Source organism: Leptosomus discolor, chromosome 6 (assembly GCF_034619465.1).
Source record: "Leptosomus discolor isolate bLepDis1 chromosome 6, bLepDis1.hap2, whole genome shotgun sequence".
NCBI lineage: Eukaryota > Metazoa > Chordata > Aves > Leptosomiformes > Leptosomidae > Leptosomus > Leptosomus discolor.
In genome coordinates, this window is record NC_141396.1 from 33,056,929 (window position 1) to 33,073,033 (window position 16,105).

The following is a 16,105-nucleotide window of genomic DNA, read 5'->3' on the forward strand; positions in this document are numbered from 1 at the left end:
TAAATTTACTAGAAGAGGCAAGCAATAACTATGTCACACTCCTGCATTGCATTCTTCTGCAAAGAAACATGACATAACTGAAGGATGAGCCCAGAGGACACTGGGCTAACAAACACTGCTGGCGTGAGCTGCTGTCCCTCCAGCAGCCTATGCTGCCAGGAGATGGGTGAGCATCCCAGGCAGCAGAAGAAATGCCGTGCTGCTGCCAGGCCTGCGGGGGCACTGTCAGGCTGTGGGAGAGGCAGAAAGAGCTTACTTGGTAAGGCTTATCAGGAGCAAATATTTCAGCAAATTTAGCAAGTCAAGCATCTCGCTGATAAGATTATTAAGGCAGAACAGATAGAAGAAAAATCCAAGGAGCTTACAACTTTATTTTCTTTTAGTCTTTCAAGAGTTTCGAGTTTGGGTTTTTTTTTTGTTTAAAATTAAAGCACATAAAATATACAGCTGAGGAACAAAAAGGCACTTGTAGAAAGGACTGTAACACCAGTGTTGCCACTGCCTCTGAGACATTCAAGACTGCCGCCACCGACGGGGCCAAAGCCCCTTAAAACAGAGAGATACAGAGGTGCCAAGGACCATCAAAGATTCCATGAGATTAAAGTGTGGAGTGTTAGTTCAGACACAATCAGCCCAGCAAGTTGTGATCCCAGGCACCCCCCAACAACCCTGTATCTTCTATAATGCCGTTTCCCAGAGGGAGGTTCTCTGGAATGTTACCTACCTATCTCATAGAACACTTCACAGTGACTTACCTCCCACCAGAACTTATGTCCCAGCAATACTCTGGGATATGGGCAACAGGCCCCATATCCCTGTTTATCAGCAATTTGTTCGTCAAGGAATTTGGTCACTGATTTTGTAGCCTCTGTGTGAGACCTAGGATTTGCTTACAGGCACTAAGAGCCATCCCTGGAAAACTGTATACCCTGTCCTATACTACTTTTGATCTGAGGAAGGTTCTCTGCAATGTTGCTCCTCGACCTCAAACTTACAAAATCATTTGAACAACGATAGCCTTCCCCTAGCTGACAGCAGCGTAGACCGAGGAGCTAGGCACTAGAGAGCACTGTTTCTTTTTGCAGGTATTTGTATCAGGGACACAGGAGGGGATCCAAGAAGGTGACCTGGGAGCTCAGTTCGAAAAGGGTTGTTTCAGACTCCTACGGTAATTTACGCTGAAAGCAGATCCCAGCAGGAAAGGAGACTTTAAGAGGCGAGGGTGGGAGCAGAAAAAAAGCATAAAGAATCTGAAGATAATGAGGTAAAAATGTGAGTTTGTTAGAAGCTTCTAAGGAAAGAAAGGGCCCAGCCTAGATCCACATTTTGCGTCCGGCTCCCGTTTTTGTAAGTTGCCTACTACTCAGGAAGTCTTTTTGCCTGGACAGAGATTTCTCCAGAATGATATTCATTTTTCAGCAGGGCTCTGCAGGAGCCCTGATAAAGGCTGCCAGTGGGATACATCAGTCCTGGCCCTTCCTGTAGCATTTTCCAGGCACCAGCACCACAGTGGTAACTGATACCAATCACTTTTTCATTCTCTTTCCAGCAGAAGGAAGATTGTGCTTGGTTGAGCTTCACTAGCTGATTAATTTCTGTCATCCAAGATCCAGCGCCAATGTATAAACCCACTAAGTCCCTAGTATTCCTGTAGCTCATGACTCACACAAGTAGGAGAACTCAGCACGCAGCATGTTGTCTGTACCATGACCATGACTCTAAGGAAATAACTCAATCTGAGTCTCCTTTAGGGGCCTCTGAAAATAACTACACACAGCACACTTTAGGTAATGTGCTGTTAGACCCGATTTCACAGGTAAAAGATCAGCTACATAAACCCCCACAAAACCAAAACAGGGACTTGAAGCAAATAGTCAAAGTGTAGCGCTTCTGCTTTTCACTTACTGCTGGGACACATAGGTCAAAACCAGCCTGGCAACACTCAACGTGATACCACACAGCACAGGTGAGGTGGTACCATTGTTGAGAAAAACACCCAATTTAAAGATAGGAAGTACCAGTGTGGCCTCCGACTTGTTAATTCCAAGGATTCCTTGGCTTTTTTTTTCATATAGAACCCCAACCAAAGAGGGAACCAATATTAAGCACTACTGTCAGTGACTAGTGCCTTTGAGGACAACAGCCATCCACCCACAGAGAAGGATTACTTCCTTTATCTACAAATCAAAGAAGGAAACACAATTTTATTATTGGGTTGACCTAAAAAAATTCAAAGATTTGTATTCAGGCAGTTAGTTTCATAAGTGGGCCAAAACCTCTGGTTTTGTAATGTTGCACAGTCCTCAAAGCCAGATTTCCAAAAGCATAGAGTGCCAGTTTCTCAGCTCAGACTGAGAACCCACAAATTGGTTAGTCCACGAGAAATGCTTTGCACATACCTCCTATTGGGAGAAAATCTTTTAAAATCTGTCCGTAACTCAATGAAACCACAACAGTTACATCTGCAAACAATTTGGCCCATAATATTTTCCTCCCTAGTCATGCTTACGCAAAGCAAAACGCTACTTTTATAGCAACTACTTTATCCACGTTATTCACATGTACTGATGCTCAACTTTCTAGAATACCTGGGAGAAAGAAGCAAGGTAGCGGATTTTTTTTGTCCCAGAGTAGAATTTAATTAGCTACAAAGAAGTTGCTTCTAACCCCCAAATACAACTACTCTATAGCTAAAAAGCAGACAGTTCCACTTTGAAATGAAACTTCTTTAGAAGCAATATCAGAACCTCTATGCATGCAAATAGTTTTTGTTTGCAAGGGTAGTTATTCTTGAAGAAAGGACTCAAAGATGGAATTGAAAGGTGGCTCAGAACATGCAAAAAATCCTGTAAGTCTGTAGTTCAAAACAGGAGATTAGAGTGGAAATCCACAGCTCATGTTGTATTGGGTAGTCAGATCTGACTACAGCAAATGACAATTACATTATTTAACAGCCTTTTGATTCTCAGAAGCTGGCAGCAAACCCAAAATTTCAGCTATTTGGATAAAACTCTTCCTTGTCTCTAGGGTATTGCTGTTTATTTGCCTCAACTCTGTTAATTACATCTTAACCAGATATTCAGAAAATGTGTGATAGCAGAATTGATCAGTCAAAACACACTGAACATTCTTTTCCAGAGGATTGAGAAACAATTAAGTAGTTCTTTTGCAACATCCTTTGGGTACACTGTCTCCTCCCACTAGCTTCTTACAAGGATAATTACATATTTTATTGTCCCATACAGTTTCTTTCTCTACAGACTTTAGCAAAATATTCACATACACTTTTACTTCATTTAGAACAGGAAGATACTTTTTTTGCCCCATAATAGAACAATTTCCCACTCAGTCCCCAAGAAAAGTATATAAATTGTCACAGCAAGGCACAATGACATCCAATGGTAAAGCTGTAACATGCTCATGTTCCACTGCTAAAGCATAATTAAAAGTAAGTAAATGGAATAAAAAAATAATGGAAAGACCAAATAAGTGTATGAGAAGGAAACTAGAAAGAATCACCTACAGCCTTCACATAGGAAGGAGCAGATCCATGTCTCTTAAGGATTACATTGGACAGGTGAAGAGACTGGCTTCTAGGCTATAATTCATCTACAAGAATCTGACCTCCTCCAAAAGCCTCAGACTTTGTAGAGTTTTGGATCTCTTTTGGCTTGCTTTGTAACAACCCTCACCTGCTGCAGCAGGGTCCCTTCGCACATCCTCCAGCACACTGTCTGCCCTGTGGAGTGTTCACTGTGGAGCTGCCAACTGTGCAGATAGCACAACTGCTTTGAAATGCTCAGAGGCTATGAAGATGGTGCAAAATAAGTGGCATTATTGCCATGTCTCCGTACTATATATCCCCACAGAGGGGCTTCTTTCTGCTTCCTGGAAATTTTGCAGGACCAGCAAATTGCAACGTTGTGGCTAGAATACAGAGAAGAAAAAGAAAAAAAAAAAAAAAAAATCGAGACACAAACCTAGGATCCCTATCTGAATTTTCTGTTCCAAATAGAATAAGGGTGAACAGCATATTGAGTTTTTCATTTGGCCTTTTACAAAGTTATGGATTTTTTTCAGAATGCAGCCTTGATTTAAGTTCTTCTTGGTTTGGTTCAGGCTTGCATCCAAACCTTTTAAAAACCAGTTCAGTTAAAACAGTTAAAGGTAGTAGCACATGGTTTATGGTACTTTTCCCCTTAACTGTGAAATGTTTTGACTGGATGCAATTTCAGGAGTCATTTTCTTCTTACATGTAGATTCTATTCAGGCCACAGAACTGATCCTGATGGACCCCCAGTGCAGTAATAAATGTGGTGGGTACCCATTGTATATTCTCACTTTAAAGTAACTGAAAAATTTTACCATTAGGTGGCACCAGAGAATATTTCAACATTAATATGAAGGACTACTGGGACTGTTATCTGGAATAATCTTAAAGCAGATGTAGCCACTAAATTAAAAAGGTCAATTTTGCTATGCATATGAGCACTTAAACTACTAGACTATAAGTGATAGCTTTACACAGCTCATCAGAATGCAAGTTACCACTAAATCCATGATTTCTTTATTAGCAAATTTTTTTCTATTCTTAATCACACATGATTTGTATTCAATGTGAAATTGCCATACAGTTTGATTTAACTGAGATGAATGGCTTTGTAGTGTTTTATTTATCTTACTGAAAAGAGAAATATGTCTCTGGCCAGACAATTCCAAACGTCGGCTATATAAACAGACCCTTTCAAATGTCCCTGTGCATATCTAGTACAATTCCAGCTAGGTCTACGAATAATTTACCAGCTAATGAGCTCTTTTCTGTTTATGAAATAATACTCCTAAGAACAGTAAGGCAGGACATAAGCAGTAGCCATATGTTTCTTCTCGAATTCCAGCTAGACAAATGACCTGAAAATTGCTGTTGCAAGAACTTCTAAAACATATGGCTAAGTACAGGGAATTTGTTAACTTCTTGTGTCAGACCCAAGAGTTTTCAATTATCAACAAAAGATGGCATAACAACCCAATTACTCCTGATATATTCCAGTCAAGACAGATTCCAAGTAACCATAGCTGTGTGGGTGTTTGTGGTTTGAAATAACAGGAATCACTGAAAATCTAGTGTAAATAAAAGAAGTAGACCTTCTACATATCGCATCCAGACAAATGTGTCCCAGTGTGCTGAATGTGCTTTCAACAGGAAGCAGGAATTTTTAGGCATTCTATCAATGCTGATTTCAAGCCACCATAAACTATTAGAGGTACATTTACTTTCCAGCATTACAGAAAAATCCTGCAGTAGCTTATTTATTTCATTTGTCAGAGTGGAAAAATATGTGTCTTACATAAGATAAGAAAAATGTAGCAAATTATTTAAAATTTTTTTTTAATTAATTGCAGATTGCTTTTTAAGACAACATCCTTGTAATGCTGGATAAACATGAGGCTGCAATTAACAGCCAAAATACTGGTACATTACGCACGTTACTGATATACCTGACTATGCAACTGAGCCTGGTCCCGTGTTCTTACTCACAGGAGTATTAAGACCCAGACTCTGTAGACACAATGTGTATTCATACCATGCCTTAACCAAAGAATCTCTAGGCATTCTGCTTGACAACAAAATGGAAAAATAATTATATTCACAACAATGAACCAGAACTAACGAAAAAACATGAGGAACACATTTGTAAACTAAACAATATTTCATATTCATACTGTAAAATTGATTACATCATCTTAAGAGCTATATAAACAGTCAAGGATTATTCCCACTGTACTATGTCAACGTGTCAAACCAGGTCAATGTCATTATACTCTTCACAAGGTATTTTTCTGGGTTAATTTTTGGTTTAATCACATATTCATCTCGCAAGGAAGATAAAGGTCCACAGGTCACTTCAGGCTGCATTTATATTTGAATTCAGCATGTTGAAAGCCACTGCTTAGGTCCTTTATATTTAGCTTCCAGTTACTGCAACTGTTCTAAGGTTTAAGCTATGGGTGATAGCAAAACACACTACATGACAGTTACTCATAGGCAAGCCAATTGCAGAGATGCTTGCTTTTTGATCAGTCACAGCCCTGCAGTCACTCCTCAGACGTAGGTCCCCTTGGGTCAAGTTGTGCAATCCCTACCAGAGTAGAATTCACTTATTACACTACAGACCTCTGTTTTGTTCTAGTGGGAGCACAGCCTAATTAAAGGCTGCGGGAACATCGCGAACAGGCCACTTACTGAGGAAAAAGCCTGAAAGAAATCACACCACTAGTGAAGTGAGATGAAAAATCCCTACAAAGCCTGAGAACCAATTCATCTTCCTCAAGATTTCCAGCCAGAGATGTTGATCACAATGGAGACTAGCATGTTCCAACCAAAGTAAACAAAATTTATGGAAAATGATCCCCAAATACTTAGAACAGACTAAACATTAAAATACCTGCATATACAAAAGATGTTTGTTTAGAAATGCAATCTTTTCCCAATGACTCAGTTTTCACTGTCATGAAACTGAAAATCACTAATTTAACTAATCCCTCATTTATAGTATTGTCTTTAAGAGTAGTACCTGAGCTATTAAGTGTAAAAAACAGGCAGATGTTTTAAAACACAATTCTGATCTAATTAATGTGTCACAAGGAAGAAAAAACAAAGATGTGAAAAAATCACATTTTGTACCTGCCTAAAGTTATCTTTAACTACAGTAGGAAGATTCAAAAAAACTAAAGATCATTCTGAAATGTACTACCTCCATGCTATCTGAGTGTAAACGACTGATGTAATTCTCTCAAACACAAGATAAAAACTAAACTGATGTTCCTTATCAGAGCAAATAATATCTGGCACTGTTAATAGGAATTTCCAATATTAACCCACCTGTAAACCAAAGAAAACATTTTCTCATAGCTCAGGAATCGCAGTGCCATGGCAGCTCATTTGTAAGACACAGGAATGTTGCTTGTGAAACTTAATCTAGTATGAGCACATGGAGATTTTTCAATGATTAGCTATTGTTTTATCAGCTCCATGATGCAAAAAGATGAGTTTTCACCAGAATGTTAATGGTACCTAACTGGCAATGTTTCCACACCACCAGAATATTAGTAGTAGATAGGTTTTCCTAACTGCCGTTATACACCTTTTTTCCCTAGTAAAATGCAGAAAAGAGTATTCAGAAGACTGTGCCATGAATTAAAATGCCTACTTCTAAGTCAGCAACAATCCACCTACCAAAACACTAGTCCCCACTGCACAATATGCTCCACTTGTCAAACTTGGGCTGACTTGCATATAGCAACAGTCGAATACACATTTTTATCTCCTCCTTTTTGTGCTATTAATTTTGTTGGGGATTTATCCCTGAAAAATTCTGTAGCTTAAAGTATGTGACTCCATTCCAGCAACACACTTAAACAGACACATAAGTAAGCCTATTGATTTTAGTGACTATTTGTATGCATAAAGCCAGGCTTAAGCAGCATAGCAAATGATGGCTTTTCTTTATAGTCTTATATATTTTCTAGAATCATCTAGCTATCTTAATATCAAGAAATGTATGAGGAATCAGCTTTCACTATTTCAGGATAGTTGTGTGTTTATGGTATTAGCTAAACATTAATACTGTGGTACCACAAGAGTGCCTACCCCAGGGATCTGAATCCTGCTCACCCTCCCTCCTGAGGGACAGGATATTACAACTGAGTCTCTTGGCTACTATACTCAAAGGGGATTTAAGAAGTCTGTTCCTCTACATCAATGTTCAGAGCCACTGCAGTAACTGTACATCCACTGGTGGACTATTTGTCTGCTGTACTCAGTTTCTGGAGTGTTTCTATATATGAATGATTACACACCTTTCATCTGCTCTCACCTCAAGACCTAGGTGCCCTTTGCCACTCCAGCACTATTCACTTTGTTCAGCGAGTTCAGAAGATTAGTTAAGTGAGCTTAATTTAGCATGCGGCATCTATGCAGAAGCCCTTGCATTGCAATATTACATCTGATAAGTGAGCCCCCATCTCCCTGCTTTACATCACTCTGAAATTGTACTTCTCTTCGCTAACTCCACCAGCTCTTTCTTGCACATGATGGCCCTATGGAAGGGCATTGCTCTTATTAGTTGGAATCACTGCTGCACCTCATAAAATTAATTTGGTTCAGTGGTCTCAGCCAGTGGTTTTGTACTGGATATTAAAAGACTTGTTAATTTTAAATATCCCAGAGTCAGATAAGACACACTCAGCCCATTTTAGTATAAAATGCATAACATTCTTAGAGCAAAATGTGCAAAACTCCCATAACTATTTAAGTTAATCATTAAAAGGCCTTCCCCTAGGGTTAACCAAGTCAAGTTAGCAATTCAACTTTTTTAAAAGTGCACATATTAAGACAAAAAAAAAAAAAAGAATGGAAGACTGTTTTATTATTTTGCATTTTATCCACGCGTAGCTCTATATTATAACTGTATACAGAAGTGCAATATGCATCCAGAGAAGTAAAATATTGCTACATACTTTGGTAGCTGGGACAGAGTGCAGCAAGCCACATACCTCAAAGCCATCCAAGCCTCTCAGTGCCCCTCAGATGGCTATAGAAGACATACCTGCATATCTGAAACTACTCCAGTGAATGAACCAGTTAAAACCCTATGGCATTCACTCAGAATAGAGGCAGAGTTATACATGTAAAAATACATTTGCAAAACTACTTGTAATTTATACCTCCTGTATGGTCCATGGCGACTCGTGACTGGTAGTCCTAGATAGTCACTACTCCAAACACTTCCTGAAAAGCAAATCTGCTTTAATCCAAATATTCTTTGCAGCTTTGCGGAAAGACTAAAACCTAGGAGAAAGCAACAAGTAAAAAAGCATTTCCAGGGGGCACAAAAAGAAATGAGGTGCTTGTAAATTAATCTAAACTGACTGCCTAATTACACTGGTTTTCTCAGAATCCTTTTTTTTATGCACTCACCTATGATTAAATCCAGAAAGACAATAACCCCAGCAGCCTCCAGTTTAGCATTTTGGAAAGTAGATCTGTCTCTTCTGCTGCCACAAAAATTGCTCAGCAGAAAAACAATGTTAGTGTGGTCAACCTTACAAAAGATGACTGTCTACTTGATACCAGCAAATTGTAACATGTAGCTCCAGGGGAGAGACAAGTTGCTGCTTCCATTAGACACTAAAAAGTCCTTCATGCCAAACCTAACTCTGTCCCCATGTCCCTCATCTATAGGAATCAAAGCATCACGTAGAACAAGAGAAAAGAAGCTGCTCCAGGTACCACAGTAGAGGTGCTGTATTTCCTAAAGGCTATTATCACTCCATGCAAGTGATATATGAGGGACCATCTTTTAAAACAAAAAAAGAAAAAACCATGCACTGCAGTCCTCAGGAAAAAAATTACATACAAAAGAAATACACAACAAAAGCACAACACCAAATCCAAAGCCAGAAAAAAGTGTGAGGCTGGAAAGATAATCAAAGATGATATTAGAACAAATTATTAGTAAGTGATTTTTTAACAATTAGGACATAAAGAATATCTCATGGCTTCAACTAGCAGATGTAATATATAGTAAGATAAGCGTTTAATGAAGTTCCACACAACACCCTTATAAGTAAACTAGAAAATTGTCATCTGGATGAAGTTTCTAGAATAAGAACATACAATGGTTCGAAATGTAAATTCAGAAAAAACCCTCAGTATGTTTCACATAAGAAGAAAATAGGATCATATACTGAATTAAAGTGGAAGATCAAACCCAGACCCATGGTCAGAGCAGGGCCAATTAGATCAGGTTGCTCACAGCCTTGTCCAGTCAAGTTCTGGTATCTCCAACAACAGAAGTCCCACACTCCTCCTGTGCAACGTGTTCAGTATCTCACCACCCTTAAGGTGAACATGTTCTAAATAAAAATCTGTTCAGGACTGTGTGCTAACCTGTGTCCACTACCTCCATCTTGTCACCAGCTTTAAAAATGAAAAGAATGGTTATCAATCAGGCAACCCTGCTATCTGCAACCACAGGAACACTGGAAATTGTGCTGAAAGAAACACCAATATTTCCAGAAAAATACTGTTAAATTAATTGTCCAAGTTCAGAAATAAATACTAAGTTATGGCTTAAACTATTTCTCAGATGAATTCTATGTCAACATACAATCTTAGTAATTACAGTGGAAGCCCAGGTTCAGCTTTACTCTTTGCAGCCCATTCATGCAGTAAGATAGCAAGCAATCATACATAATTAGTCTTGCTAATAATTGTGTTTAGAGGTTTGGTTGGTTTGGTTTGGTTTTTTATGAGCAATACAAACATTTGCCTGGAAATCATCAAAACATGGGATTTTTTTTTTTTTTTTTTTGAAAGGAACATTTTAAAAAGTAGCATATTAGCAAATTGAGAGTCAGGCATTTATTATGCAAACTAAAGAACACGCTTCATGGTACTGCCAAAGAGTATGTGTTACACTAAGATCTCTGGATCAAATCTTTATCTGTACATGTGCGAGTTCATTTACTCTAACACATCTGTGTAAAAATGTCCAAGAGCAAAATGTAGTCCTGTAGTCCTCCATGTCCACTGAAGTTCTTGGCCATTTACAGTCAGTAACCTCATGAAACACTATTACAGACCTGTTTCAGGAATGTAATTCAGTCATTTCAGTGCTTCCTGTCTCTGCCTCTGTGGGCTAGTAAACTTGATTTCAACAGTTTGGTTACATTAACCTAGCTTTTCTTGCCATTACTATGATGTTTTTCTTTCTTCTGAGTACTATGAGTCATTTCCTTAAATCTTTCCTGGTTTGGCTGCAGTCTTTAGGATAGTAGGAACAGCCAATGCTCCTCTTCCACTCCTGGTTTTAATTCTACTCTATGCTAGAACCTATGCTACTTTATCTATTACCTTGGCTTAATCTAAGGTATTTTTATTGCAATAATTAGATTTTCACCTGATTTAAATCATCCAAGCTCAGCTGTCAGCACAGCTTCTTTGAAGCCATACAAGTTTAAAGTTGTTGAGGGTCCAAGCCCCATGTTCTATTATCATTCTGATAAAGCCCTTGCAGATGAATAGCTGTTTCCCATGTGTTTAGAAACATGGCTGTACCACTCCATTCTTTCATTCCTCAGTTTAGACCAAAGGAATAAATGGAAAGAAATCTTTACGTCTAAGTACATAACGTTTTCTGATGCATTTTGAAGATTTAGGTAGTCCTCTGTGTATTCCTAAGCCTTAGGCAGAGGAAAACACACAAAAAAGGAACAAGAATATCAATACATGAAATCTTTGACCTCCTGAATGTGAACAGTTGTTTTTATTCAGCTGTTTCCCTACTGGATCACACACAGAACTCAAGCCAAGTCTTAATAAATATATTCAGGTGGAGATATAGCTGAAAGATATAGCTCAAGATGATAGGTTCAGAAGAGATCAGGTAAAGGTGGTTTGCATCACCTTTGAACCACTTGGGCTCAAGACTGTTACAACTATTGAAATGATTCTTATTTACAGCAGACTTTTGAAGACTCTGTAAAAGTATACGATACCAAACGGCATTCCACAGTAAGTGTCTGCTTCAAAGTGTTACACAGATAAGGAAGAGAAAAAAGGTTTGCTGAACCCACCTCTGTATAAGGCCAATATACCAGCAAATAGAGTACTCTGGCCTCTAGTAACCTCCCCACTAGCACCAACATGAATGGTGCACATTTCTAGTATCACATGAGCCAGCTGTAGTTGCAAAGCCAGGCTGCTACTGCTCCTCTTCCTCCTCCTCCACCACCACTTTAGATGATGGCTGCATTTGCCTCAGACAGAAATACCGTGGAAAAACTAAGGCTACTCTCTTCCCAGTCATGGCCCATGTTTAACATGGGCATTAAAATTAACTAGTCTTACCAAAAATTTAATCACAAAATAGCTCCTTGCCCTTGGTAGACCCAACACCTCAAAAGGGAAGAAGTCTTCCTCTCTTGCACCTCAATTAGATATTAAAATGATCAAATTATACAGCATATAATAAAGTATGAGATCTGAAATAAAAGAAACAGGACTGTTCTCACACATCCTTACAATACAACTTGTACAGCTTGGCTACTGCTTTACATATAGCTATATTTAACATTTAGAGAGGTATTACACTGAATTTAAGGTAATAGCTATACAAATGGGAAATAGAAAGTATTGAGAAACATTGTGTCCTAAAAATTCTGCCTGTTCTGAATTACTACAGCAAAACTAAGCTTCTGTGGCGCACTGCAGAAAAAAAAAAATAATGCAAGAGAAAGATTATTTCAACTACCAGGTTCCTTGTGCTTATGATGAGGCAGTCTCTCTGCCTCTTACTGAGTACTCGCATATCTTCTCATAAGGACAAGACGTTTTTTGCTCTCACAGCCAGTTCTGTGTTAAAGTTCATGAAACTTGTGTCTCCCTTACTTTACCAGAGGTCATATGTTTATTTTGTCTTTGAAAACAGAACAAAAAGTTCTTCAAGAATCATGCAAAACCAAAGGCATTAAACCTACTAAGAGTATTAGGAAGGGAATGGAATTGAATAAAACTTAAGAGAAGATCTTTTCAAGAATAGGTTTTTTTTCCCCAGGCAGTTCTATGATCCAATGAAATATCAGGTCTGCCCAAGTCAACAAATTATTTTAGACAGAATAACTTAAACAAGTTTTTCAATTTCCTAAAGTAAAGTAAAAATTCCTTTTTTTTGTTTTGATGTGACTTTCCACTCCCTATATTTTGTTCAGCTACTTATCCCTGCATAAATTAGACATCAGTGTTACTTTGGCAATAAGCCACTGGAAATTCTGAAAGAGTAGAATTTGATACTGGAGGAATAGGTGACTACACAGAGTGAAGGGTATTGCAGAAACAGTTGCCTGGAGCTCAGACCACATCTCATGAGGTTCTCTTTCTTTTCTCTGATATCATGTCTATATCACTCAGTGTTACAAAAAAAAAAAAAAAAAATGATATAAAGCTCAGTACAGCTCCACTAGCATCACTGTCTCGGTTTGAAAGACAGGTGTCTGCTGAGAAAGGCAGGAGCCTCCCTTGAAACGGAAAATGCAACCCCCTTCCCTCCAAATTATTATTATAGTTTTGAAATTAAGGGGCCTTCAGGCGAAGATATGCAGAACAGGAATAACAGTTCTTTACTAATATACATATATATATATAACACAAGGCAGGGAAAAAAAAACAACCCACTGGTTTACACTGACAGAGTCAGAAATACAACCTGACACCCTGTTAGGGTGGCAGTAGCAGTCCGATAAGATGCTGGCTGCAATCCTCCTGAAGCGATGGATGTAGTTCTGTTGAAGCAGCGATCTTGTAAAAGGGTCTGGTCTTCCTCCGAAGGTCCAGTGGTAGGTAGGTAGCTCTTGTCCTCTGCAACTCCAGTGGGGGGGAAAAACTCCTCTGGGAATCCAGTGGAAGAAGGCTACTAGGGTGTTCGAGCTCTCCGTTTATATTTAGCATGGAATGCTTGCCTCCTTCCCCCCGGGCGGAGCATCTCACAATGGGATGGGGAGTCGTGAGACAATTCCTTGATGGGCCATTAACAGGAGATAGAACAGGAGCGAGTTATCGATGGGTCAGGCGATAAGGCATTGTTGTGCCCAGTAACAGAAGATAGTCCAGAGGGGGGAGGCAGGGAGCACCGCCCCACCGCCCCGTCTCAACAGCTCCTGAAGATGGTAATAGAATACTTTTTTGGGCACATCTTACACTGTAACCTAGGACAATCATCTTTAACATTTCAGTCACAATCAGACAATTAAGGTTTGCAGTATTGACACTTGAGACTTGGGCTTCTTTTCAGAAATCAAGTACAGCCAGCTGATAAGGGGCATTCCTATGACAAGATGGACGTTCCTACCAGGGAGGAGCAAGGGCAGGAACAAGAAGAGATAGGACAGGCAACCACCTGCCTGCAGCACAGGCCCAATGTTCAACCACGCAAGAGACAGGACAAGAGGCTGAGCTCCAGTGTAGCTCAGACCAGGACTGAATGCTCAGGGCCAAGCTTAAACGGACCAACTGGACCCATGGATGGAGAGTGTAGGTAGGGCCACAGATGAGACTGGTCAGGGAAAATAAATCCTTTTACTGCACTCAGAGCCCTGACAGTGCAAGAGTGTGGCTGCTGAGAACTGACAGATGAGTAGCTGTGTGGAATAAAAGCAAGCATGTTTTAATCACTAAATCTATCCACATGGGTTTTTTTACAGAGTAGTGACTCATAGAGTGCAAGCAACTTTATAGTAATGAAATCAAGCATTAGGCTTGTATGAGAAAACAAAAAAATCCTCAAATCCCATTTTTCTGTTTGGTTTCTGGTAGATAACCGAAGGCAGATCTCAGCAGCTACTACTGAAGTGTAAACGAATTAATTACATCAGCCATTTTACACAATACAAAAGCCTTGAGTGACTGAGAGTACCTGTGCAGTGTAAAGGGGAATTTTTCTTAGTTGAGGGACTATTATAATTTATGAAATCTTATCTGCTGATACAAATGGAAGAATAGATTTTAAAAATCCATCACTTACATGCAGCATTTTAGCTATGCAGGATGCTAAGCATGTACACTACGTGTGCAAATACTAGTAGAACAAAAATGACCAGAAAATTATTAATAAAGAAGTTCAATCCATTTGGAACCTGACTCCAGAAAACACTTTAACCTATCAGTAATTTAATTTCTATTAGTTTAGGAATATAGATGAAAACTGCTTAAGTATGTATTTGATTTCAAGTGAAGGATTAACTCCCCTCAGTGGCAAAGTTATATCAGAAATTATTTTAGATACCCTCTCCTTCTTTAATAAAGACACTTTTTCCTGCCTGCCACTTTAAACTGATCTGATTGAAATAGAAAGAATGTGAAATGCCTAAAAATCACCTATGAAAATTACAGTGGCAAGAAGGGAGTTTCAGAACAGGAACAACTTTTCTTAATCCAGAAGGACTTTTCTCCAGTGGCTTCTAAAGAAGAGAGAGAGAGTGTCTCTCGCTCTTAAGCAAGGAAGAACATAGTTATCAAATTCAGGATTTAGTATTTAGATTCTAATTTATTGAAAACATTATAAATCAACTTTTTCTAATATACAGATAGGTAATGCAGTTCCTTTGACAGCAATGCAGGGTATTACCTGCGTGACAAAGAGATTGCCAGTGCAGTATTCACATTCTCAGTCTTTTTGGTTCTTTACAGTTCCATCTCCAACTACACTCTAATTCATGCTACTATTTATTAATTACTGTTCTTACAAATTAGGCAGTATCAATGTGTTTTTTTCTAATTGGTAATATTTAAATATTTCTTTGTAGTTGTTTTCTAATTAGATTTAGGATGTGAATTTATTACTTTGCCTCTGAAAGCCAAAAGAGACAGATTGTGCTCTGGCCAGAAATTGCCAGTGCAATTTCCAAGAGTGAAAATTCCTGGATTTCTGAGTCTCGTACATTTGTTTCTAATTCTTCTAACCTTTCCGCAAGATTCACAAAGTCTGCCTGTTGAAAAGTCTTCCAGAGATTAGGATGTTTAAAATTGCACGGCTGTAATAAATAACAGAGTATATATAAGGTTATACAGCACATTAAATGTTACCAAATGTAAACAGCTTGTGTGTGATGAGTCGGACTTTTAAGCCTAGATCCTATGGTTTTCTGTCAGGTTCACCAAGGCTGTATTTCTTCCCCTGCTCAATCTCACAACCATTAATGGCTTTCTTTAAAATTCTTGGTGATGGGTGAGGCACCACCTGATCTGACAAGACTAAATGCTACCAGACTAGTGTGCTACTATAATAGACCAGGAATGTCTGCAGATAGGGGAGTAGAAGCAGAGACCATACTTCAGGACTTGAGCAGAGTTATTTCCTGTAACATTCCGATAAAGTATAGCAAAAATTGTCAGTCAATGACATAAAAATGGGTGAATAAAGCATCTCCACATAAGATTGTTATGATTGTTTCACTGCCAAAATGGAAGGATGTATCAAACAGGACTGTGTTATTCTATTCTGGACCCATATCTGCTCCATGTTTCATTGATGATCCGGATGAGGAAACT